General features: G+C 38.2%; 1 protein-coding gene and 1 long non-coding RNA gene across 5 annotated transcripts in view; one reads left to right on the top strand and one right to left on the bottom strand.

Moving 5' to 3' along the window:
- Positions 1 to 26,163, bottom strand: part of SLC39A10 (solute carrier family 39 member 10) — a 124,487-nt gene that overhangs the window by 58,908 nt on the left and 39,416 nt on the right. The gene's annotated exons all lie outside the window — the stretch shown is intronic.
- LOC139045138 (uncharacterized) lies at positions 51 to 20,805 on the top strand. The gene is made up of 3 exons (XR_011502956.1): positions 51 to 129; positions 15,964 to 16,117; positions 20,698 to 20,805. It is a non-coding gene; the product is annotated as an uncharacterized lncRNA (long non-coding RNA).

Here is a 26,163-nt window from a genome sequence, read left to right as displayed (position 1 = left end):
CTTCTAACGCATGCGTGCAGCTCCCTTTACCCGGTCGCCTTCCCTCCCGGCTTTGCTAGTCAGTTGCTGCGGCCCTGGGAAGGCGGATGAGTAATGGAAGGTCTTTTGCTTTAGCCAGGTTTCAAATTGGTAAGTCAGGATGTTTATATGTACACGAGTTAAACTCTCTACATTAACTTAACCCCTCGGCTTTGTTAAAGTAAACCTTCAGACTCATAGAGCAAAAAGGGAACTGATATTTATTTAGGGCTAAGTGCGAGGTCTTTTGCATAGTCTCTCACACCCCCCCACCCCATCCGCCCTCCCGCCCCGGCCGCATTTATTCTAAGGCGGCCCCATTTATTCTAAAGCGCGATTCCTGTGAGCCTTCCAAGCCTAAAAGAAAAAGTTGAGTCCAAAAAGCATGTCACGCGTTTAGAGGAATTCTTGAGGCTTTTGGAAACTTTCCAAGGTTTTCCAGCACCTCCTACTGCTTCATTCATTGATTATTCCTTAACACCCAACAGCCAAAACTCCCAATCCAGCCAAGGGATTCCATGGACTCCTGCCTACGTCGCGCTTATTCTTGTTCCCATTCCTTTACAGCATACCTGCCGCCTAAATTGTCTCCTCCCCTCTTACGAAGCAATTCACAACCCATACTTTTTGTACAGGGTGGCTCTGGACACCTCTTTGCTTCATTACTCTGCTTCCTGGCACTCACTTAATGTCCATGTTGTGGCTCATCTGTACTGTCGGGTGGGCCTGTTTCTGTGTCCCCCCAGAATCTACTTAATAGGGTGTGTTGTGGGGGTGGGTGCCTTATTGATATCTAGCAGCGTGCATAAAACTAGGATCAATAGTAATAGCAAACTTTGCTGTGTGTCAGATACTTCCTAAGTGCTTTACATATATATTAATATCATCCTCACACAGTGATGTAGGCCTTATTATCCTACCCCAGGAAACTGAGGCATAGGAAGTTAAGTAACTTGCCTTAGATCACAGAACAGGTAGGGAGGAGAGTTGGGATCCAAACCCAGTTGGTATGGTTACATATTCCCCCTGTTCTGCATATCTACCTTCATGAAGGAAGTTGTTTTGCTTTTGTTTTTTTTGTTGTTGTTGTTTTTGGTGAGGAAGATTGTCCCTGAGCTAACATCTGTGTCAGTCTTCTTCTATTTTGTATGTGGGATGCTGCCACAACATGGCTCGATGAGTGGTGTGTAGGTCCAGGCCAGGGATCCAAACTGGCAAACCCCAGGGTGCCTTAGGGGAGCTGAAGAACTTAACTGCTAATGCCATTGGCTAGCTCCTTGCGTTTGTTTTTTATTTCTGCAAGAATATATTTTAGGTGCTTAGTGAATGCCAGGATACCAAGCTTTTCATATCCCTTTTTTTGTTGTTTGGAAGAGCCAATCCGCTGACCTCACTCCTGCTGTTTCCATAGCTGCTCTTAGGCAAAGGGAGAAGTCCTGAGGTGTAGAAGAAAGAGGTGAAGCCTGAGTCCTAGCTTCAAGGCTCACCATTGTCACTAACTGTGGGAGACAGTGACCATGGTCCTCTGATTCATGGATGAGTTAAGTGAATTAGTCTAAACTTATTCTAAGGTCCTTAGATTTCATAAAATCAGAACTAAAGTACCTTAGATTTCATAAAATGAATATAGTACATCTTTTGAATCCAATGCATAAAAAGCTGCCAAATTACCCTCATATTTTAAGGCTTATAATTATTTTATTGAACACATTATTACTAGCACCTCTAAAATACATGCAGTACCTTTCTTCGAAATATCAATAAGATATAGTACATACATTCCTTATATTTTAGGGCACCCACACCCACACTGCTTTTTAGTTTTGATCCAATATTGAAATACTTCCATACACATTGGTCAATAGTTGCAGCTCTGAGTCAAAATCCCCCATAATTCCCACCCGTGTACCAGCCCCTTCTCTCAGGATTCCCCAGACCTCCCACATTTCAAGAACTAAAGGGTTAATACTTGGTTAAGAAGGAAACCTGCAGGACCCAACCCATATCAAGGACTTCCATTCTAATTGGTTAGTGCCTATGCTTTACTAATTGTTATGTATTTTAAATATCATCCCTGCATAAAACTATAGCGTAAGGTACTTGAAAATAAACCATATCTCCTACCACTTTGATACGCTCACCCAAACATTCATATGTGATCAAGTATATGCACACTGACTACAGCAGGACTGAAAGCAAAATGACTAGGTAGGGCAAATGATTGAGCTGCAAACAAGTCTACTGCTTTTCCTATTGGGAAAAGGAATCTTAGAAAATGACTTGCAGCCTTACTCAAAATCACCTGCTGAGTTAAACAATGGAGAGTGCGGCAAAAATATTGCTATAACGTATGTTTAATATACAAGGAACGTGTCGAGGTAAGGAATTTCTAATAGGTTAGAATCATAGAACCATGTGAAAGGGTCAGACTTTTTTTCTAGCCACCTCATTTGATTCATAAAGAAGCTCAACTGAATTATAAAAACAGTATAGGTGATTTGCAATACCTGGAGGGAAGAAAGAGTATTGAATTGTGTGTAAATGGTTTACCTTTCATTTGTTTTGCTTACACTGTTCCAGTCTCGATTTTATTTCACATATCTAAACTTTAAACATGACCAATCTACCTTTGTGAGGCATGATATAATAAATCCAATGGCCTTTTCTGCCCCTCAGAGGATTAGAAAAGAACCAGCTACATTTAATAAAGGAAATAAGAACCACACTTCATACCTCAATTTTTGGTTCTGACTAAAGGAAGTCCGTGTCGTAAACTTAGTTTTCCCTCTAGTGGAGGGGAAAATGTCATCATCCACAATAAAGTTAAGAACCTTTAGTTAGGGGGCTGGCCCCGGCCGAGTGGTTAAGTTCGCGCACTCTGCTTCAGCAGCCTGGGTTTCTCCAGTTGGGATCCTGGGAGCGGACCTAGCACCACTCATCAGGCCGTGCTGAGGTGGCATCCCACACAGCACAACCAGAAGGACCTACAACTAGAATCTACAACCAGGTACTCGGGGGCTTTGGGGAGAAAAAGAGAGAGGAAAAAAAAAAAAGAAGATTGGCAACAGATGTTAGCTCAGGTGCCAATCTTTAAAGAAAAAAAGAAACTTTAATTAAATTTATAAAGAACATGACTGGTTCTAAGAAATCAGACCTTTCAAACTCAGTTGTTCTTTCTGTGAATCAAGATTAGTAATAATCAAAGATAAAGCTCCTTAAATTCATGTTCAGTTTAAACTTTGATTTTTACATAGCCAAAAAAGTTTAGTTCAGACAAGGTTCTACCTAGAGACAAGAGTACAAGGAAGACTAAATTGCATTGATATATAACCCTGAGGTGGGAAGTAAAATTAACAACCGTCTCTTCACTTTTAGAGACTGTTTTTCAGCCTGGAAACTGAGGCCCCAGCCCCAGATCTGAGGCGAGAGAAATGTAAAAAGTACATCGCATTCCTGTTCTTTGAGGCCTGTGGCACTGTGTGACATCTAACTTGTCAAGCTCATGGTCAGGATGGGAAGTAGGGCCTACGGGGCAGTGTTTTTCTGCTCCCTTGAGAAATTATGGCTCCACTGTCTCATCTAAAGACTTGCCATTCCTAAAATAAAGATAAACAGGCCTTGAGAGCTTGCATGGAAGTTCTTATGAGAGGATCACAGCTGCCCTTGCACCCCTTTCTAAAGAGCAGGACTCATGTAAGTAGGATGGTCATCCTCTTCCACAGAGCCCACCACTTTGAGGAGGGTACGCAAAGGCAGGGAGAGATGATCCCTCCTACCCTGCTGAGAGACAAATTGGACTGATGTGCCTGTCAAGTGAGATCATTGTGCGTTGGTAGGCTGATGCAATAAAATGGGCTTCAGGCTGTCTGCAAAAACAAAAATAGATTGGAGAAATGAAACAAAACAATTCAAGCAACTCCTCGACCATGATGGAAAAATTAACTTCTGTATGATTTGCCTGGATGATGCTAACATTAGACTAGCCAGACCCCTTAGTTTCAATTCATCACGATACAAACAAAGGCCTTTAGCATTAGACATCCCCACTGGAAGAAAGACAGGAATGGAGAAGCTTAAAGCCTCTGACTTGCCATGGCAAGTCGTTTTGAAAATAAGAATGAGATCTAGCCTAGGGGAAAGAGGAGGCCCACTCAGAAGAATGAACAGAGCAAGAAGCTAAGAGCTAGAGCCAGGATGGCAGGCAGACCACACATTTGCCCACGTGATGGTCCCCTGAAGGCTTCCCACCCCAAACCTACTCGACTGTGCTCGATCCCTGGAATTCCACATCTGGAACTTCATTCCTGGGCCTTCAAAACCAAAGGGACCTTGACCTTGGGGGAACTTACTACCATTTTATTATTTATACTCCTGTGAGTATATTTTTTCAGGTCTTTTCTGAAGAGGAAGCTTTAAATAGGGAGCGTGATTATCTAGATTCCTAGTGGTAGTGTGGTAAAAGGGACAGAAGGAAAATTAGACAAATTGTCAACTTCTTAATCTTGCTTCCAGCCAGCCTTGTTCACTCACAGAATACTAAGATGAAGAAAAACAGTAGGTTTGGTGAGCAGCCACTTGTACCAACGATGGGGCCTAGATGCCAACAGGCAGCCATTTTGGATCTCTTGGACTCTGGAGGCAAAGCAGAAATCAGCTTTACAAACCTTAGCTCCTAGTCCAAAGGAATTTTAAAAAGTAACATACATATCCACATGAATATTCTAAATTTGAAGAGTATTTGTGGATGGTTACACTTCAATTTAAGGAAAATTATCAACATGGAAATGAATTTGTAATAAGTTACCATGTAAATATTTTTAAAAACAGGCTCATTAGTTTAACTGGTTAAAATTAATAAGCTCATTTTTAAAATTCATTTTAAAATGTCATCATATGAGAGCAAATTTCAAATCTTGCCTAGGGCTTCCAAGCTAATTAATAATGAGACCATTTCACAACTGACATTTATGAAAGCAATCAAGTATCTCTTTTAAAATCAAGACACACTTGGTTTATCTTAACAAATATTCCTTACCTTTATTTATTAAAAATTTGACAGCAAGAATGCTGCAAAATTCTAAATATTAGGGAAGGCAATAAGTGAATTGTCAAAACATGAGTAATTTGCAGAGATTTCCGAATTTGTTTCTATGTAAAGCTCAAATCATATTTTATTTTTACTAAAATAAGCCACTTTTGTGTTCTTCATAAAATCCCATAAACGACCTCTTCTTACCAGCACACATCTTTAGAGAAGTTTTAGAAACTTCCTGATGTGTTGTGAGCAACAATTCTGACAGTGCCCAACAGTTAGCAACCTACTACACCTGATGATCTCATCTACAGCATCCGATGATTTCTCTAAGCAGTTATGTTCAGACTTTCTTCCTACCCTAAACACATGAAGGTGTATGGTTCAAAATGTGCCAGGTACCATTTCAAGTGCTTTATATATGATAACTCATTTTATTCCTATGACAGCCCTGGAAGGTAGATGATATTTTGCCCATTTCACAGATGAAGAAAACTGAGGTGGTTATATAGCATGTGGCAGAGCCAGGACCCCAGTCCAGGCAGTCTGGCTCTGGAGGCTATGCTCTTACCCCTTATATTACACCTTGCCTTTACATCAAGACTATGTGCAGGTCCCGATTTTTGTAAGGACATCTATGTTACTTTCTCTGCAAAAGTTGGTAGTTTAAAAAAATCAGTAGAACCATAAACTGGTGTCTTCCCAGTCTGCAAGTGTTTCAGGTCAATGGAAATTTTAAATGAAATAAAGAATAGAATAAAACATTTCAAGATACTTATAACACAAACAGTTTTTCTTTTCTGCTTTATCTTTCAGCTTGACTAGCTTGAATCAATTCCAAGGAGATGTTTATTCCAGTCTCTTAAATTAGAATGTTAATTATCCAATCTGGTTACACACTTAGTTGAAAGCTTTCCGCTCTTTATGGTGATTTGATATAGTTGTTCAGATATTTATGCCAGTAACGTTGTATTAAAAGTTAGGCAGAATCAGGTGTATGTTAATGACGTTGATCATAGTCATGTAAATATGAACTACTAATGTGCTAATCAATGAAGAATTGGTCAGGTGCAGACAAATATATCCCAGCAGATTTAAAGTGAAATTCATTTAGGGAATTAAAGGTACACTTCAACGTTAGATTTATGTAAATCTGCATCCGCTGCAAGTCTACCTTGGAAAAAAGAAACAAATAAAAGCGTTGAGGGATGGAAGTGTCTTCAAGCAATAGTTTGTGTTCCTTTTATGTGCAAGCCACTATGTGAAGTAGCTGGGATATGAGTGTGAACAAATATGATTCTTGCCCTTAAGTAGCTTATAGTCCAGTTGGCGAAGTAGTTAAAGAGGCAATTACAATACAGAGTGGCAAGTGCTCTTAGAGATAGGTATGGGTTGCTATGACAGCAAAGGCCAAAAACGGCCAAAAGGACATGACATCCCGGGTCTGACTTAAAGAATGAGTAAGAGAGCGCCAGATAAAGAGCAGGGGGCAGATCAACTGAAGCAGAGGAATGAAGTGAGTGAAAGCGTGATTCTCAGCTGGGGGAAGTGAAACACATGGTGTCGGTGTGTGTTTTTGGCATGGGGGATTGGGAGAAAGACAGGACTGGTAAGCAGGGCCTTTGGGTGCCATGTCTAAGAGTCCAAATGCTACCCTGAGGGCAGTAAGAGCTGCTGAAGGATTTTAAGCAGCAAGTGGCATGAACACAGGAAGTGGACAATAGCATTAGTTAGGTGAGCAGAATAATGGTCCCCCCAAAGAAGTCTACGTGCTAATCCCTGGAACCGGAGAATATGTTAGTTTATGTGGCAAAGGAATTGAAATTGGGGGTGGAATTTGGTTGCTAATTAGCTGACTTTGGGATAAGGAGATTATCCTGAATTAGCCAGGTGGGCTCAATTTAATCACAAGGGTCCCTAAAAGTGGAAGGAGACAGAAAAGAGTGAGAGGGAGAGGTGACTGTGGAAGAATGGTCAGAGAGATGCAATGTTACTGGAGACAGAAAGCCACAAATTGAATGTGGGCAGCTTCTAGAAGCTGGAAAAGACAAGGAAATGGGTCCCTCCCTAGAGCCTCCAGAAGGAACACAGCCCTGCAGAGAGATGCCTTGGTTTTAGCCCAGTGAGACCTGTGTCAGACAGACCTCTGACCTACGAACTGTAAGATAGTGAATTTGTCCTGTTTTAAGCTGCCAAGTTTGAGGTAATGTGTTATAGCAGCAATAGAAAACTAATACAATTAGGAAGCTGTTATAGCAATAATCGTATGAGAAGTCATCATGGATAAAGAGAAACGGTTGGATTTGAGAAGTGTCAAGGAGATAGAATCAAACTGGATCCCCAGCTCTATTTACCAACTGTGACCTTGAAAGACCCTTCTTAACCTCATGATTCAGCTTCGTTGTCAATACCTATAGAATGGGCATTACTTTGCGAAGTTCTGTTTGTTTTAATTTCTATTTTGATCAAGGGAATACATTGACATTAGCTTTAAAATTCAAATAGAAATACATGCTACAATGTGAATGAATCTGGAAAACGTTATGCTAAGTGAAATGTCAGACAAAAATATTTTATGATTCTACTGATATGAGACACCTAAAATCAGCAAATTCATAGAGACAGAAATTACTAGAATGGAGGTTACCAGGGCCTTGGGGGATGGGAGGTTGAGAAAGAGAGAGAATGGGGAGTTGATGTTTAAAGGGTACAGAGTTTCTACTTGGATGAAAAAAACTTGGAAAGCGATGATGGGTGCACAGCACTGTGAATGTACTTAATGCCATTTAATTATACAATTAAAAATGGTTAAATGTAAATTTTATGTTATGTATATTTTATCACAATAAAAGATACAATGATTAAATTCATTCAAAATTTTGGCAAACCGATTACAGCAATACATCAAAAAGATTATACACCATGATCAAGTGGGATTTATACCAGGGACACAGGGATGGTTCAACATCCGCAAGTCAATCAACGTGATACACTACATCAACAAAATGAAAAACAAAAACCACATGATCATCTCAATAGACGCAGAGAAAGCATTCGACAAGATCCAACACCCATTTATGATAAAAACCCTCAGTAAAATGGGTATAGAAGGAAAGTACCTCAACATAATAAAGGCCATATATGATAGACCCACAGCCAACATCATACTCAATGGACAAAAGCTGAAAGCCATCCCTCTGAGGACAGGAACAAGACAAGGGTGCCCACTTTCACCACTCCTATTCAACATAGTACTGGAGGTGCTGGCCAGAGCAATTCGGCAGGAAAAAAAAATAAAAGGAATCCAAATAGGTAACGAAGAAGTAAAACTCGCGTTGTTTGCAGACGACATGATCTTATACATAGAAAACCCCAAAGAATCCACAGAAAAACTATTAGAAATAATCAACAACTACAGCAAAGTAGCAGGGTATAAAATTAACGTGCATAAATCAGTAGCATTTCTATACACTAACAATAAACTAACAGAAAAAGAACTCAAGAACTCTATCCCATTCACAATCGCAACGAAAAGAATAAAATACCTTGGGATAAACTTAACCAAGGAAGTGAAGGATCTATACAATGAAAACTACAAGACTTTCTTGAAAGAAATAGGCGATGACATAAAGAGATGGAAAAACATTCCTTGCACATGGATTGGAAGAATAAACATAGTTAAAATGTCCATACTGCCTAAAGCAATATACAGATTCAATGCTATCCCAATCAGAATCCCAAGAACATTCTTCACAGAAATTGAACAAACAATCCTAAAATTCATATGGGGGAACAAAAGACCACGAATTGCTAAAGCAATCCTGAGCAAGAAAAACAAAGCCGGCAGAATCACAATCCCCGATTTCAAAACATACTACAAAGCTACAGTGATCAAAACAGCATGGTACTGGTACAAAAACAGGTCCACAGATCAATGGAACAGAATTGAAAGCCCAGAGATAAAACCACACATCTATGGACAGCTAATCTTCGACAAAGGAGCAGAGGGCCTACAATGGAGAAAAGAAAGTCTCTTCAACAAATGGTGCTGGGAAAACTGGACAGCCACATGCAAAAGATTGAAAATTGACCATTCTTTTTCACCACACACCAAAATAAACTCAAAATGGATCAAAGACCTAAAGATTAGGCCTGAGACAATAAGTCTTTTGGAAGAGAATATAGGCAGTACACTCTTTGACATCAGTTTCAAAAGAATCTTTTCGGACACTATAACTCCTCAGTTGAGGGAAACAATAGAAAGAATAAACAAATGGGACTTCATCAGACTAAAGAGCTTCTTCAAGGCAAGGGAAAAAAGAATTGAAACAAAAAAACAGCTCACTAATTGGGAAAAAATATTTACAAGCCACTTATCCGACAAAGGGTTAATCTCCATAATATACAAAGAACTCACACTGCTTAACAACAAAAAAACAAACAACCCGATCAAAAAATGGGCAGGGGACATGAACAGACATTTCTCAAAAGAAGATATGAATATGGCCAATAGACACATGAAAAGATGTTCATCATCGCTAATCATCAGGGAAATGCAAATCAAAACTACACTAAGATATCACCTTACCCCCGTTAGATTGGCAAAAACATCCAAAACCAAGAGTGACAAATGTTGGAGAGGTTGTGGAGAAAAAGGAACCCTCATACACTGTTGGTGGGAATGCAAACTGGTACGGCCACTATGGAAAACAGTATGGAGATTTCTCAAAAAGTTAAAAATAGAAATACCCTATGACCCAGCCATCCCATTACTGGGTATCTATCCTAAGAACCTGATATCAGATATCTCAAGAGTCCGTTGCACCCCTATGTTCATCGCAGCATTATTTACAATAGCCAAGACGTGGAACCAGCCTACATGCCCAGAAACTGATGATTGGATAAAGAAGATGTGGTATATATACACAATGGAATACTACTCAGCCATAAAAAAAGACAAAATTGGCCCATTCACAACAATGTGGATGGACCTCGAGGGCATTATGTTAAGTGAAATAAGTCAGTCAGAGAAAGACGAACTCTATATGACTCCACTCATAGGTGGAAATTAGTATATTGAGAAGGAGATCTGATTGGTGGTTACCAGGGAAAAGGGGGGGTGGGGGGAGGGTACGGAGGGGGAAGTGGTGTACCCACAACATGACTAACAAAAATGTACAACTGAAATTTCACAAGCTTGTAATCCATCATAACATTAATAAAAAAAAAATGGTTAAATGTAAATTTTATGTTATGTATATTTTATCACAATAAAAGATACAATGATTAAATTCATTCAATTATCTGATGTCTTAGTAGCGGGAAAAAAAGTGAAATTTATACATTATACATGGATTCAGCTTCATCTACTGATAAATATGTCAATAAAACCTCTGCTTGAGTATTATACCTTAAAAAATGGCTAAAATGGTACATTTTGTTACATATATTTAACTACATTAAAAAAAATTAAAATAGAATAAAATCAGCAGTCTATCACCGGGATCTCCCTTCCCAGAACAAAACCCTCAATTATTTTAGCTTTTCTCCAGGGATTTATATTTTAGAATACTATGCTTGTCCTCTATTTCATCAGTCTCAAGTGTCTGCTACTGACTTCAGTAAAGATCAGGCTTTAACTCTCTTAAATACACACATTCATAATCTGAGAAATCGAGGAGTCTGCTCCTTACATAGATTTCCAAATATCCTCTTGCTTCCAGGCATGCCCTTCACCTCCTTGCAGAAGGGCCCCGTGCTTTCAATTCTTGAGTGTCTCTGGGGTGCTGGAGCACCAATGGGCCTCCCTCTCCCCGCTATTCCCATTTCCAGGGACTAAGCTCCCAGAGGAAATAGTTCACCATTCCCTTTCCGTCTTCCAAAAAATGGTTTGTTACTCTTGCCCATTATCTTGTCTGTATTTATAGATATATCTTTGTTATTTCTTAATACCCTTTTTGTGAGTTTTAGTGAAGGAGCAAAACTAAGCACACATGTTCTAGCTGCCATGTTTGACCAGAAGAACCCCAGAGTCATCACTAATTTGATCAGATTACTCCCATGCACAAACTTTTTAAAGCCTCCCATTGCCCTTGGGTTAAACAATCTCACCAACACACAATATCCTACTGAATCTGCTCCCATATTATCTCTGCAGATTTCTCTCTCATTACTTTGCTCTACAATGATACTGTCCAATGTAGCAGCCACTAGCCACAGGTGGCTGTGGAGCACTTGCAATGTGGCTAGTCCAAATTAAGACTACTGTACGTCTAATTCACACACTGGATTTCTCAAACGTGGTACAAAAAAAGTGTAAACATGTCTAACTTTTCATATTGATTAAATGCTGAGATAATATTTTAAATATATTGGGCTAAAGTGTTATTAAAATTAATTTTACTTGGTTCTTTTTACTTAATGAGACTACTGAATAATGTTTAATTACGTAAGTGGTTCACATTATACTTCTACTGGATGATGCAGGTCGAGAACTCTATGGTCCAGCCATACTGGAAGACCTGTTACTCCCTCAAATGTTATGCTTTTCTCCTTGTCTCAAGGGCTTCCTCTCTTCTGCACATTTCCTCTTCCTTCATCTGATCACCTCCTACTTGTCCTTCAGAATTCAGTTTAGGTATCACTGTAAGAAGCTTCCCCACCCCTTTCTCTTCCCAGACCAATTCTGGATTAGCTCTACCTCTTACATGCTCACAAATGTAGCACATAGCTTGCAGGGTACTGTACTTGTGGTTTACTTGTCTACCCACAATCTATGTCTCCTATACTCACCAATTGCTTAGTAGCAGGACTGTGACTTGTTCAATGTAGTATCTTCAGCATCTAGCACATTACTTGGTACAAAGTAGATATGGAGTAAATACTAGTGTAATGGCTGCTGGAAATGACTTCCCTGGACCCAATACATGAAACATGGCTGATACTAGTATATGTGGAAGGAGTTATGAATTAATTTGTTCCTTCATCTTTGACCTGTCCACACCTATCAAATGACACCTCCAACCCTCACTTGCTTCTTTTGCCCCCTGTAAAATTTTAAAAATTCAGCAGTTAATTTGAATGAGGAAATGTTCAGAGAACAAAATGAACCCAACCTTTGTCTTCTAAATATTTTTAACTTGCTTTACTGCTAGAATATATTCACTGTGAGAAAAATTACCTATTCCTTGGAAAACATTTTTATAGCATTTCTAAAGATCAAGTCTTTGCAGGAATTAAAATGAGACCTAAAATCAAGTCATTTTCTCTATAATCTTGCACTGCTCGCAGTCACAGAGAAGTTTTGAGTACATCAAAAATTCTGGCACACTCACATTATAATTAACGTTTACCACATTACTCTCTGTTAAAAGAAAAAATTAGTGTACTCCAATTATAAAAGCAGTAAGAACAGACAGTAACTATTTTCTCAGTCTCAGATATAAATTTAAAGTAGCATCCTCAGTGTTCATCCAATTTGATTACTCTGGGCTGTTTTTTTTTTTATTGCTTTGAGGATTTTCATGGCACAGCCAAAACTTTGATTTGTGTTTTTATGAGATTAAAATGTCTAAAGGACTTATAAAGACAGATAATATGCCTCACCTTGATTTGAGTCACTGCTTAACTGTTTTTCTGCTTCACCACTTATTTACTGCTCAACACACTGTTATGCCTGTGTTCCCCACTCTAGTGAAATGGCTCACTCAAAAGTCATTATTGAAAGGCAGTATGTGAAAGAGACACAGGAGCCACTGAAAGAGCTCCCAAAGGCCAAAGCTGGACACTTTGAGCAACAAAATTAATAGCTTTGGGTTACAGCCCAAAGTATACAATAAATATCCAGGAGTCCATACTGATATAAGTAAATGATTAAGTAAATTTAAAAGCGGGGCAGAAAGAACAAATATCCCATGCAGGGATATTCTAAGTAATTTATGTAGATATTCCCTCTTCAACTCCCCACCTTAAGTGTGGGCTACACACAGTGACTTCCTTTTAAAGAGTACAGTATGGGAAGGGGAACAAGAAGAGTGACTTTACAGTAGGGACACCTGACAAACATTAACTCAGCCAGGTGGTCAAGGTCAACATCAACAGTGATAAATCATGTTGATAAATATGTACCTTTGATATAATATGATTACAATGGCACTTTACCTCTGTGGTCCTCCTCCCTAACACCCATAATCCTAGGCTAATCATGAGAAAAACGTGAGGACCATTCTACAAAATAACTGACCAGTTCTCCTCAAACTGTCAAGGTCATCAAAAACAAAGAAAATTTGAGAAACTGTCACAACCAAGAGAAACCTAAGAAGATACTACAACTAAATGTAATGTGATAACCTGGATGGAATTCTGGAACAGAAAAAGGACATTAGGTTAAAACTAAGGAAATCTGAAAAAAAAGAAAAGGACTTTAGTTAATAATCTATGAATATTGGTTCATGAATTGTAACAAATATATCAAAGCAATGTAAGTATTAATAAGTGAAACTTGATGTCAGGTATATAGGAACTTTCTGTGCTATCTACAGTTTTTCTGCATATCTAAAACTGTTCTAAAAATAGTTTATTTTTTTGTCATCATTGATTGCTTGTTTGCCAAATCTTGTTGCCTTTTGACAATCTTCATCCTGCACTGTAGAATGATCTTTTCCTTGTGAAAACTCTCTTTCTTTAGCATCTTCAGTCATGCTTTTCCTTTGTTCCCTTCCTGCCTAATACTCTCTTCTGGTCTCCAATACTGAATGATTCCTCCTCTTCCCGTCCTTTAAGTGATATGTCCTAAGTTTCCACCTTTGACTGCTTTGTCTTATTACTTTATATTATCTCTCAGGGGGACCGAAATCTCACAAATTCCTACATCTTCAACTATGAACTTTATGTTGAACACTCCAAAATCTGTATTCTAAGCCCAATCTCTCTTTTAAAGGTCAGACCATATTTCCAACCGCCTAGTAGACTTATCTACCTACAGACTTTCAGAAGTATTAAACTCAGTACACTCAAAGGAGAAACCCTCATTTTAAACCATAATCTTGTGGTTTCTATTGTGTCCTCACTCATGGTTAAGAGCATCATAACTTCCCCAGCCATCCAACAGGATCCTTGTATATAGCCATGAGTGTTTCCTTGACCACTATTATCCTCTCTGATCTCATACAAATATTGTTTGATTCTATTTCTATCTGCTCCCTTTCCTGTCACTGCTTTTCCTGAATAATTACCAATCCATCAACAAAACAGCCTTGGCTGACCTATGGAGCCTGAGGTGAGCCCAGGTATAGCTGAGACCTCCAGTCCTGATATGAGACAGTGATATGGGAAGTCGTTGTTTTGTGTTCCCTGGGAAAGAAACAAATATCCCCAGCTTGGGTCAAAGAACATCATTGCTTTTGGGAGCCAGACCAGAAACTCAGGTTGACCTCCAATGGGCATGAAAGGCAGTTAACTGCCTCTGTCCACTCCCTACTTGCAGCTTTTGAAGAAAGCTTTCCCCTCGAATTGGACAGCCCAGGAGTATCTGCAGTATGAAGTCCCTGTCACTGAGATCTGAAAACTCTTTGCTAACATTTCCCAAAGACAGGTCACAGTTTGCTGATTGCCACATGCCACTGGAAAAATTCTCCTTCAGCTTGACTGTGGCAGATCATTCCTGTCTAATCAAGCCATTAACTACGTTCCTCCCCTCATTTTCCTGTTTAGTAGAATCCTGATTTTCTTGCAAAAACATAAAATCATGTACACAGGGGAGACTGAAGCTAAGCCCCAAGTGGTAAATTTTTGATTAGTCTAAACCAGATAGTTCTCAAACTTTTCGGTTTCAAGATCCTTTTACACTCTTAAAACTATTGAGGACTGCAAAGTACATTTGTTTATGTGAGTCATATCTATCAATATTTACCATTTTAGAAACCAAAAATAAAAATTTTAAGTATATTAATTCACTTAAAAAATAATAAACGAATTACATATTATTATACATAATAATACTTCTTTGGAAAAATAACTATTTTTCAAAATAAGAAAAAATTTTTGAGAAGTCTGCCTTAATAGAAGATGTAGACTGTCGTATCTGCTTCTGCATTCAATCTTTTGTTTTGGTCGAAATATAGTAAGAAAATCCAGCCTCATACAAATAAGTAGTTGAAAAAAGAATAAGTATTTTAGGAGGGGGCCCTATGGCCGAGTGGTTAAGTTCACATGCTCCGCTTCCACCTCCCAGGGTTTCGCCGGTTTAAATCCTGAGCATGGACATAGCACCGTTCATCAGGCCATGCTGAGGCAGCACCCCACATGCCACAACTAGAAGGACCTACAACTAAAAATATACAACTATGTACTGGGGGCTTTGGGGAGAAAAAGGAAAAGTAGAATCTTAAAAAAAAAAGAATAGGTGTTTTAATAGCCTCTTTGGATAATTTTGGATATTCTCTTTGATACTACACTAAAACTCAAAAAGTGGTAGTTCCTCGAAGGTTAATTACCATGTGGAATCTGAAAACAGATCAATGAAATTTTATATTCAGTCACCCTTAAATTTACTGTTAGTCTATTTTGGTCTTTGAATGGATCTAACATGCATAAGTCATTGAGAAAATATTGGTTCGCTGAGTTATGGGATCTTTCAAAGGCTGACACATTTCATCATACCACATCAAAAAATCACTTTTGTTAATATCACCACCAATATCATCAGAAAAATATTTAAGTGCTGGAAAGCTGCCAGGCTCAGAGTGGTGGATACAAGTTATCTGGCATTCTAATTTCCACCTGAAAGCTTTAATTTTATCATTTGCAACAAATACTGTCAGTTGTTTTCCTTGAAGTGACAGGCTCAATTTGTTCATTTTCAAGGAAATGTCTGCAAAATACCGAAGTCTGAATAACCATATTTTGTTTGTCAGTCTTTCAAGTTAAAAGAAAAAATTGTTCCATGAAAAAAGTGGCCATCTCAGCTGACAACTCAACCACCCACTAGTAGACCGAGATAGCGAGAGCACTCAGCATGCACCGGGAGACAATGCAGACGACAATAGACTTCATATGAAGGCTGGGCAGGTAAGAATACAATGACTACTAGTACATTTTGGCGCCACAGCCTTTGTCTGTGCTAAACAACTGGAAGTGTTACCCACCACTACTGCTTTTGCACCATAAGTGGGGTGAAAAAGCAAATAACATCTTAGCCTTATTAGGAGAAATGATTTTAACCTTGTGAACTCAGAAAGGATCCCTATCAGGGCCTCCATGTGCCCTGCACCACTGCCAAGTTAAGCCAATGTGATATTCCATTTCGTTTTAACAATTAATTCTGGAATAAGTATGTGACATAATTCTGGCCAATAAGCCAAAAAGCCCTCTGGGAAAGGTTTCTTCCTTCTAACAAGATATGTAGAAGCAGAAATTTCCCTTTTCTGCCTCGAGACTTTGTCATCTACATGCGAAGCCTAGAAATAACCTGCCCAAGTGGACAAACACCACACTGAATTAGGGAAAGTGGAAAGATAGAAAACATCTGGGCAAAATGATGTCATTGCTAAATCACTGAATTATTCAACTCTGGAAATGCCCTATCTCTAGAATTCTTGTTATGTGAGATGATAATTTTCCTTACTGTTGAAGTGACTTTTACATGGGTTTTCTGTTCCTTAAAGTTGAAAGCATCTTTACTCATACATAATCTTACACTTTCGGTCAATCCGTCACTATTCAAAAGACTCCAAGAGCCTGATCACCAGAGTTTGATACATTCCAAACTCCCTGAAATGAGCAAGCAAAAGAAAACGATTACAAGCCATTTAACAGTAGCTGGAAGGAGGCGTACCAAGTTGAACAACTGGAACAGGTGGCTTATATGGATGCAAATCTAATAAAAGAGATAATATTAAATTTTAATAAAAATATGAGAACCCTTAAGGGGATTAGAATATAACACCAAAAATTCAGAGACTTAAAAACATTATCCCTGAATTATAGAGTAATCAGGATCAGAAAGTAACCAGATGTTCAGAGGCAAAACCCTTGGAATATATCCAAGTATCAAGAAATCAAAACACAGATTATATACTGGACCAATAGGAAAGTATTCACTGCTCTGTGTTAACACAACCAACATTCTACCACTAAAGTTGGAAATGTGGTCATGAGTAAGAGAAGTAAAAACTGTTTATTTGTGAATTGTCAGGTTACAGTAAAGAGTTCTTTTCAAAATAAAATAGGCCTATCTTTTAATACTTGAATGTGGGTTTGAAGATTTCTAATTCAACTTTTTTTTTTAATGTTTGATTATCACACTGTGAGATTCAGAAGGGGAAATATTTTTAAATCAGAGAAATAAAAAAGAAACAAACTCGTCTTGTAGATAGAAAAAAATATTTTTTATTTTCTCCTGTCCACCTCCCCTCTATGTGTCAATGTAAAAGCAGAAATGGTTCGCAGATATTTGTGCGTTGCAAGATCAGAGTTCCTGCCTCTGCAAGGAAATCTAGTCCATTGGATAAAGAATGGCTTTGGAAAACAACAGTCTCTCTCTGCAAAAGTCAACATCCTCTAATGTATAATAATTCTATAAATAACATAAAAAATGTTTTAAGATCAAACATTAAATACCATTCAATTATTAACATATTTTAACTCAGACCAGCTCTAGAGTGAGTAGATGTTACCACATGAAGATCTATTATTTTAGTTTTCAAAACAGAGAAGCACTATCTTTTGATCACCAGATGAAAGGACCACATTCTCAGGTAGAAATGAGTCTAAATTCTAAAAGGATTGGATGAAACCATGAATCTTAAGTCATGGTTGCAGATTAAGTACTACAATTATTTAAAAAGAAAAAGACAGAATGAGAGCTGGGGACCTTTCTTCATATTTGACATTACCACTCAAATTCAACTTCACCGAAAAAGCTTTGATAAGAACAAGCCATTGAACTTCTTTGGGCATAGCTTACCTCACATCAAAAGCTTGAGGAAATTCCTCTTGTCTAATATCAAAACAAATATGGATAATACAATCTCTCAAATCCTTGGACAAAGAGCTTAAGCACTCAAGATTGTTACCCAAATTAAGAGTCATAGCCATTGAATGATGGAGCAGCTTCAGAACTGTGCTTTATAAAGATAATTAGTGGTCTTATAAACAGCAGTAATTGCGCATTTACTGAAGTTTTCCATCCCATGCCATAAATATTATCCAGTTGTTTTGTCCTTTATAGTTTATAAACATTGATCGGTATATCCATAGAATTTTGCATTGCTTTCTACTTTAGAATGTAGTAAAATTCATCTTGTGATAATATCAGTACTTTTCCCACATCCCTATTGCAAATGGACGTAGATGTTATATACTGGTAAATATTCTTAATCACAAATTGAGATTGCTTTCAAAGGCTATTTTTCTTTCAAAAATAACTCCAAATCAAAGACCCAGAAAGGATTAATCTATTTCCATTCAATAATAAGTCTTTTGAACCATACTGAAGCACTAACAGAAAACAAGGTATCAGGTAACAACAAGGTAAGTAAATTATGGTTAAATAAATTAAATTACAATTCATCTAAAAATTTAGTCTTGTTTTTTTAAAAAAATAAGTTCTTTAAATTTTGAAGTAATACTATACTGTGTTTTGAGGGTATTGTTAAAAACGTTTTTTTAAAGAAGCTATGTACCACTTTAGGCTAAGATATGTTTGGTGTTTAATTGGAGATTGAATTTTTTAAATCGGAGATTCAATTTGACATTTTTAACATAGATATCCAGTGAAATAACTATTTCAATTCTTTCAGCAATAGTGTGGATATATTTCTTCTCCAAATTGTCCCTTTCAGTTGGGTGTCATAGGGGAAAATTAATTTCAAGATATTGTTAGCCTTGTTAGCCATCAGAAAAGAAATTTTGCCAAGTCGTTTGTATAATATAACCGAAAGCACTTGCCATGACGTACTCTGGAAAATATTAAGTGAAGGAGACTCTTCCACAAGTCTGGGACTGACATGCTCAGTCTGTGGCTCCAGAGCTATGGCTGGATTCAGACAATGGATGTTGAATTTGATCCAAACTCACTGGTGCTATTGCAGTGACCCAAGCACAAGATGCTCGTGTAGAAGCAGTGTCAAGAGCAGTAACAGATTTGAGGTATATTTTGGAGGTAGAATTGATGAGCCTTGGCTATAGCCTGGCTAAGAGTGTGTGTGTGGGAGGGGGGGAGTGGGGAGGTGGTCAAGGACAACTCTTGGATTTCTGGTATCAATAACTATACAGATGGAGGTATTTTTACCAAAAGGGAGAAGACTGGAAGAGGGGCAGATTTGCAGGTGGGGGTGGGGGATGAAGACTTCATAGTTTGAGCTGTTTTAAGTCTGAGATGCCTACGAGACATCTCAGTGGAGATGTCAAGTAGGTAATGGAATATCCAGGTCAAGCTCCAAAGAGAAGTGTGAGTCAGATCATAAATTTTGGAGTTGTCAGTGTTTCGATGATATTTGAAACCACAGGACTGAGTAAGATTGCTCAAGAATAATTGGATAGAATGTACAGAAGGCCCAGGACCTCTGCCTGGAAAATTTGAGGGATTGTCCTACCCTATTTTTACTAGACCAACTTCTCATGTATTTAGGTGTTTGCTTAATTTTTGCTTTTTTCAAAAGACTTTTTCTGACCCCTTAGTCTAAATTAGGCACCACCCCCGTATGTCCTTATCCTGTTTCTTCAATGTGCTTATCACAATTTGCAATAAATTATTTGTGATTATTTATTTTGTATTTGTCTCTCCACTAGAATGTATGTTTCATGAGGGCAGGGGCCACTTGCTTCAATTTCATCCCCAGTGCCTAGCACAGTGCCTGGCACATAGGAAATACTCAGTAAACATTGAGTAATGAATTAAAGTGGATGTGGCTATTGATTGAATGTTAGATGAGCCTACTGAGGTGATAACCCAATTTAGCAACTGTTAAAATATAAATGTATATATAATAATTTAAGATATTAACCAATTATCATTTATCTTGAACTTTCCTAAGGGACAAATAGATTAAATAGCAACGGATTCCAAGCATTTTAGTTTACTATTTCACTCTTTATGGAGGGTCTGCAATATGTGAATATTTATGGAGAACTTTATTTCTTCAAAGTACAACCAATTCATCAACTCTACAAGTGTTCTATCATGAACTCCTAGAGTTCGGAGCCAGTTTGTTTCCGTGATAACTTTAGGAAACAAGGTTCACATGACATTGATTTTGCTGACACTTTGCTGATCTTACTCAAAGTGCCCACCTTTGTAAATGTTCCTTGTACCAGAAGTTCATTTTTAAAGTTTGTTTTAATAGGTCTAACTCACAGGAGATTTCTTCCACAAGGGACTTAATAAATAAACAAACTGTATACAGAGCAGACTCTATCGAAAGTGTGAAGTCTGGAAAATTTGATATTGACCACAATCTGCTCCCGTCTTTGACATTACATTCCTGCCTACGGTAACCAGTGGTTTTTCTTGCTGCCCCTCAGTCTTTAGGGAGTCTTGATGCAACATCTGACCATTCAGTATACTATTAACTTACGTACATTTTCCTTCTCTCAAATTTGCCTCTCTTGTTTCCAATTCCTTCCTGGTCTTATTTCCTTTTATACAGGAAAATATCTGGCTGTGGATTATAAAAAAATGTTCTAAGAATCATAGAACGTTGGAATTGATAAGCCCTTAGAAAAGTCTCTCTTCCTCCCTTCTCATCTACTCAGGTACATTGTCTTCTGTTTTTTGTAAATTTGGGTAATATAATTGCCTTTAGGGTGTGTTGCTAATGGTGGGAAGCTGGTACTGCTCAAATCACGTCACCAGCCCTCTGGGACACAGAATGATGTCAACTGCCACTTGTTTAAATCAGTGTCTTCACAGTTTACTCCATTTTAAAATGGAAGAATGGACAATTACTGAAGTTGTAGCTTATGAATCATTGTGGTAGGTATGAGTCATCAAGGGATGTTTTTGTTTTGTTTTGAGGAAGATTAGCCCTGAGCTAACATCTGCTGCCAATCCTCCTCTTTTTTGCCCAGGAAGACTGGCCCTGAGCTAACATCCGTGCCCATCTTCCTCTACTTTATGTGGGATGCCTACCACAGCATGGCTTGCCAAGCAGTGCCATGTCTGCACCTGGGATCTGAACCAGCAAACCCTGGGCCGCCAAAGCGGAATGTGTGAACTTAACCGCTGTACCACCGGGCTGGCCCCTGTTTTGTTTTGTTTTAATGCAGATTTCTAGGCCTACTGTTTCAAAATGTTTTGAGAGGGGAATCAGGAATAAATTATCAAGTCATTATAGCAAATTGGAATTAACACATATTCCTGGTTAAAAACTCCTGATTTAGATCACTTCTTAGATAATAGTGAACCCTTAGTTTAATACAGAAAAGTAATACTTTAGAATCCAATTTTAAAGCAATCTTTGAGCTGTTGAGAATTTACTGATGCATCGTCATGAATTTATTTTCCAATAAACATAGATTAATGCTTTGAGATAAAAACAGCCAAGGGACATAGGAAGACATTCATGTGCAAGGAGAGAAATTGTGTCTCCAGGCTACAACTATTTATCAATTTTCCTGCCACTAAAACTTGCCAGCCAGTTTGTGAGCCTGAGATAAAGATGAGTAACTCTATATAGAAAAATCTTCTCTTTTGGGAAAGTTTACTCAGGGAAATTATTACTCATTGGTGATCTTTTCCTGGACATTCTCTTTACCCTTATCTGCACTTTGTATAGTTACTCAGCAAGTGACCCTGTCTAATTACTGTCTGCTCTGCAATAAGAATCTCCAAAATCTCCCCTAAAACCTAGAAGTGGTTTGGTTTTTAAAAGGAAGCTCTTCCGGGATCTATACAATGAAAACTACAAGACTTTCTTGAAAGAAATAGGCGATGACATAAAGAGATGGAAAGACATTCCATGCACATGGATTGGAAGAATAAACATAGTTAAAATGTCCATACTACCTAAAGCAATCTACAGATTCAATGCTATCCCAATCAGAATCCCAAGAACATTCTTCACAGAAATTGAACAAACAATCCTAAAATTCGTATGGGGGAACAAAAGACCACGAATTGCTAAAGCAATCCTGAGCAAGAAAAACAAAGCCGGCGGAATCACAATCCCCGATTTCAAAACATACTACAAAGCTACAGTGATCAAAACAGCATGGTACTGGTACAAAAACAGGTCCACAGATCAATGGAACAGAATTGAAAGCCCAGAGATAAAACCACACATCTATGGACAGCTAATCTTCGACAAAGGAGCAGAGGGCCTACAATGGAGAAAAGAAAGTCTCTTCAACAAATGGTGCTGGGAAAACTGGACAGCCACATGCAAAAGATTGAAAATTGACCATTCTTTTTCACCACACACCAAAATAAACTCAAAATGGATCAAAGACCTAAAGATTAGGCCTGAGACAATAAGTCTTTTGGAAGAGAATATAGGCAGTACACTCTTTGACATCAGTTTCAAAAGAATCTTTTCGGACACTATAACTCCTCAGTTGAGGGAAACAATAGAAAGAATAAACAAATGGGACTTCATCAGACTAAAGAGCTTCTTCAAGGCAAGGGAAAAAAGAATTGAAACAAAAAAACAGCTCACTAATTGGGAAAAAATATTTACAAGCCACTTATCCGACAAAGGGTTAATCTCCATAATATACAAAGAACTCACACTGCTTAACAACAAAAAAACAAACAACCCGATCAAAAAATGGGCAGGGGACATGAACAGACATTTCTCAAAAGAAGATATGAATATGGCCAATAGACACATGAAAAGATGTTCATCATCGCTAATCATCAGGGAAATGCAAATCAAAACTACACTAAGATATCACCTTACACCCGTTAGATTGGCAAAAACATCCAAAACCAAGAGTGACAAATGTTGGAGAGGTTGTGGAGAAAGAGGAACCCTCATACACTGTTGGTGGGAATGCAAACTGGTACAGCCACTGTGGAAAACAGTATGGAGATTTCTCAAAAAGTTAAAAATAGAAATACCCTATGACCCAGCCATCCCATTACTGGGTATCTATCCTAAGAACCTGAAATCAGAAATCTCAAGAGTCCGTTGCACCCCTATGTTCATCGCAGCATTATTTACAATAGCCAAGACGTGGAACCAACCTACATGCCCAGAAACTGATGATTGGATAAAGAAGATGTGGTATATATACATAATGGAATACTACTCAGCCATAAAAAAAGACAAAATTGGCCCATTCGCAGCAACGTGGATGGACCTCGAGGGTATTATGTTAAGTGAAATAAGCCAGTCAGAGAAAGACGAACTCTATATGACTCCACTCATAGGTGGAAGTTAGTATATTGATAAGCAGATCTGATCGGTGGTTACCAGGGAAAAGGGGGGTGGGGGGAGGGCACAAAGGGGGAAGTGGTGTACCCACAACATGACTAACAAAAATGTACAACTGAAATCTCACAAGGTTGTAATCTATCATAACCTTAATAAAAATTAAAAAAAAAGGAAGCTCTTCCGCTTGCATTTCCACAGAATTATAGAAGGCTTGTTTGAGTTTTTTTTTTAATGAAATTATATGGATAAGTAATCCATATTTGGTGGCCATGATAAAAAGTACTTGTATTATTTTCTCTTTTATATGTCAAATTACAATTTTATTACTCTCTGATCTCAGAGCTTCAGGAACAAAGCTACCAAGAGAGAAGAGGTAAATTGGAAAGTAGTCTTACTGTACTGTACAGTCAGACCGTCAAGACAGAATCGATTCATTGCAGTCAGCTTCCACCATCCAAATCTGAGTAAGGCTTTCTTATCCCAAGGGGAGTCTGACAAATTTTAGGGTTTCTGATCATACAACTGCTATCTCCAGGGAGAAAGTAAAGCGTACAGAACAGAAGAAAATATGAGAAGCTTTCCGTCTCAGATAAGGAAGGTGAGGAGAGGATCTCATTTAGAACTTTTAGAGGCCTGGAGCTCTGCAAAGATTGTGACTCCTCATATACCGTTTAAATAAAGCCAGTACCAAGCTATAAATGACAAAATGCCAAACTTACATGCATATTTACGTTAAGAGCTTTTCTCCAGATTTTTTCGCTTATAAAAATTTGGGTAAGTTTATCATTGCCGAGCTTTATTCAGTTTTGGGTATCCCTGATTTACTGGTGTCTGTGGAGCAATCAAGGATGGGCAGAAACCTTAGCTTAGACATGCATTCTCCTTGCTCATCTCTCATCCCAACGCCTTGCACACCATGGGTACTTCATAAGTGGACTGGGGATGGGGCTGTATTAGTGGCAAAGAAGCACTACCTGATGTCACTGACTGATCACAATAAGCTGTCAACAACGTTTGAAATCTTTAATGCCTTACTGGACAAAGCTTGGGACTATTCTCAAGTGTATGTCATCAGCACCATTTGAAACTGCCTTTTCAAAGTTTGCTAACTTACGAGTACAACATTCACACTTCCCTCCTCCTGAGTAGGCAGTTACCACATCTCGTATCTGTGATACCTGGAAACAAGAGGCCTTCTTTTACATATGCATAAACTGACGGGGTCCCCAGATGGTGACTGGTGAATGGTCTCCCTCCTTTATTTTCTTCCTGACTATAAATTTTCAGGAAATGACAACTTTTTTATTTTAGATTGGGAAAAATTAGACCAAGGACTCACTATCTGTATATCTAAGAGGGTGTGTGTGTGTGTGTGTGTGTGTGTGTATGGTTTTTTTTGTTTGTTTCTTTGAATTTTGCTTCTTTTAAGAAATGACTAAAACATCATTACTTTGATGGAATACTTCTGCAGTGTTACAAGTATATTCACTATGTTTTAGGCTCTTTCATTTTCAAAGGATAAAAAAGCAAGTTGCTGAGAAAGAAGACAATATAAATAAAAGTAGATAATATATTGTATTCATTTTGCCCCATTTAAAATTTGAAAATAAGTCATTTTATAAAGCCAAAAGAGTTTTCTTTTCTGGGCCAAATTTCTGTTTGAAAGCTAAAGCATGCAATTAACGGGTTGCCTTAAACTTTAGTTAGATAGAACCAAAAGAAAAATGACTCTCCTTAAGAATGTGTAGAGTATCGGTTATTGCTTCACAGGAAATATTTAGTTTACTGTGGCCTCTCTTGTTTAAGAAATGTATACTGAGCCCTAAAAGATACATTTACTTCTAGTACAAGAATCTATCATTAACAAACAATAAATTGTATAATACTGAGCAAGGTTGGATTGGCGGGGGCTGGGGGAGTCTATATTCTTATAAAAACTTGTAAGGTCACTAAGGCAATTCTAAAGGAACCCTAAGCAGAAGTATTAATATATAACTTACACTTAGGGGGAAAAAAATCATATTATTGACAGAACAGTACGCTCAAATCAATCATGTCATGAAAACATATGCCTTTGTTTAATTTGGCAGAACAGCCCTGAATACAATGGACGTTTCTGTTAAATGGATCTCAAATTCTATTTTAAAGTGACATCATTCACTTTCATACTAAACTTTCACCCTTACTTTTCTCATATCTCTATCAGTCATGTTTTCTGGGCTTAGCTGACTGAGTCTATGTAATCATTGCTTAGTGACATTATCTCTGGGATCTCTAGCTATTGTCCTTTGTGCTCATTCCTCAAGCCCAGACAACAATGACATCCAAACTTTCTTTTCATTTTTGATTGCAAGTCACTTTGTCACATTCACCACAATTTCTCTTTCAAACGCTTGAATTCTCTTTAAATCCGTCCTTAAAAAATTACCCTGAGCAGGCCTGGTGGCACAGTAGTTAAGTTCGCACGTTCCGCTTCGGCAGCCTGGGGCTCACCAGTTCAGATCCCGGGTGCGGAAATGGCACCGCTTGGCAAGCAATGCTGTGGTAGGTGTCCCACATGTAAAGTAGAAGATGGGCACGGATGTTAGCTCAGGGCCAGTCTTCCTCAGCAAAAAGAGGAGGATTGGCAGCAGATGTTAGCTCAGGGCTAATCTTCCTCAAAAAAAAAAACATTACCTTCACCTATGCCTGGGAAGCATGGCTTACTACTACCAGTTTCGTGTTGTCATCTAACTGCCT

Source organism: Equus asinus, chromosome 4 (genome assembly GCF_041296235.1).
Source record: "Equus asinus isolate D_3611 breed Donkey chromosome 4, EquAss-T2T_v2, whole genome shotgun sequence".
In the NCBI taxonomy this organism is placed as follows: Eukaryota; Metazoa; Chordata; class Mammalia; order Perissodactyla; family Equidae; genus Equus; species Equus asinus.
This window is presented reverse-complemented; position numbering and strand designations above follow the sequence as displayed.